This window comes from Meleagris gallopavo, chromosome 10, assembly GCF_000146605.3.
Source record: "Meleagris gallopavo isolate NT-WF06-2002-E0010 breed Aviagen turkey brand Nicholas breeding stock chromosome 10, Turkey_5.1, whole genome shotgun sequence".
Taxonomy (NCBI): Eukaryota; Metazoa; Chordata; class Aves; order Galliformes; family Phasianidae; genus Meleagris; species Meleagris gallopavo.
Window position 1 is genome coordinate 7749208 of NC_015020.2, and position 2316 is coordinate 7751523.

The window sequence follows — 2316 nt, forward strand, 5'->3', positions numbered from 1 at the left end:
TTCTTTCAGTGGAAGTAAGAAGATTCCCCAGTACTGGTAGCAAGTCTTTTGAATGACCTGCTTCTTCTCTTCAGATACACTTTACAAGAGAATATATTATCCTGTATAATCTTGATTGTATGTAAAGCCAGTGCATGAAGCCGTATTGCTTTATGAATCAAGTTAATTAGAATATACGGTAAACATCTAAAGATAAGTACAGCTCCAGGCAGAGAGAGAGAGAGGAGACCGCCATGCTTCTTCCTGTCCCATTTTTCATTCAGTTGTTCACACACACTCAGGGGGTTAAGACAACTAATACATACAGTATGGACTTGCTACTCTATTGCTTAATACTGCTGCTGCACAAGCGTCTTTCTATACAGTGTTGTACTTGGAACTCTGGCTATTGGGAAAAAGCTGCAAATTTCTCTCTGCCTGCTTACTGTTAGCAGCCTACAACTTCTTCCAGCTGCCATCTGTTTCTTGTGCTAATCATCAGCTCAGAGGTACCTTTTCTGCTTTTAAACTATACTTTCTCATCTTACCAAAATTCCTCCAAGTACTTCTAGTGACTAGGGAACAAGCAGAGAAATAAATTATATTTCACCCAAAGAACTCATTAGTGCTCTTTAAACCAATAACATCTAAAACATTTTCTGTTGAAAAAGGTTTTAAATGACTTTCTTGTTCTGAAGGTTGTTTTGCTCCACCCTAAACAAATTAACACACACACACTAAGCGTGAAGCCTATTTGTGGTGAGTTATGTGGTGCAAAATACATCGATTCACACCACATCAAGCTAAATTCTGTTTCTTCTGTTTATCAGAATCTCAGCACAGTTAACCATGAGTGATCTAAACTGGCTAGGTATTTTTACATTTTTTAATCTGAGTACATGAGAAAAAAGTCCAGTAATTCTAAATGGTTAATATACCAAAAAGTGATTTGCAGATTATACACATCTCTGTACTATAACTAGCACACAGTCAAAGTGTAATCCCAGTGTTATCATTAGTACAAGTTTAAATTTGTAAGTGTTTCTCCACCTCAAATACATAAACAAGTACACACATTGCAGAAGACCCCAAGGACAGAAGCTACTGCCTTCTCTTTCACCATACAGTAGCTTCAAGCTTAAGGTTACAGTTTATCTCAATCTGTAGACTCCAGAAAATCTTCAGTGAACTGTAGAGAGTGTGATATACACTTGTCTAATTTTTTTTTCCTTTGTATATAGGCAGACCCATAAATCTGAATGCAATGGCTGAAAAAACAGCTGGGTGTAATCTGTAGCCCATTCAAATCAATAGGATTTCTTCCACATTCAGAAGATCTTTTCAGACTTCATCCTAAACATTCTTATTTTAACAGAACTATTTATCATTAGTGGTTTCAGTGTTTATTTTTTACTTTTTAGCTATATCTCTGAACAGAATTCATGCAGCTTAAGCATTCAAAAGATCTAAAAATACACCTATACTTTCACACATTCTAGGGGGTTATCCATCCTAGGTTCCATTAGTAGCCTAAAAAAAAAAAACCCTCAAAGCTTTCCATCTAAATTCTCTCCAGTCAGAGGGATTCACAATTGACACTTTTTCCTCATAGAGCTAATCTCCTTATTATATGACTGAACAGTTTTGCCACATCCACTTTTCCATTTTCACATCAGATTGGTTCTCTTTGGTTTAGATGTGGAGATGCACAGCAAGAGAAACACAGCACTGGAGGCCTCATTCCAAATACATCTTTTCCATTGCTTTGGATTCCTGATACTGCCCTTCCCTAAAAGCTGAATGCCTTTTGGGCTTCTGCTGGGGAGTTTTGCCTATGTAAAGATAAGGCTGCTGGCACAAAACAGCAGTTTTTGCTACAGATGATCAGAAAACGGATATGGACAAGGCAGCTGTGAAGTGCTGTCTGTAGCTACTCCAGAGCTAGGTAAGTGAAAGTCTCTATAGACAACTTCACCTTTAACATTAATGCAAGATCACCATACCTCTGGCCTTTCTGAAATTCTTGCACCAACAACTAATATTAAAATGAGTATAAACCATACTTATACAAAATACTGTTATCAGAAGTTATGCTGCCCCTTACCAGATAGCATGCAGTTCTGTCAGTTCTGAATTTCTGTAGATGGGAATAAACATTTAGCTCTAGATTTGCTTTGGACATGTCAAAATATATTTCAAAGCAAGTTAGATTCCCACTGCTATTCCTGATTTGGGAAACCTCTGATGGGCCTATGACCATATGCTACTTTATTCAAAGCCATACGTTTGCTTATTGATGTTATGTTTACTAATCTGAAACTCTTAGCAACTACCCAG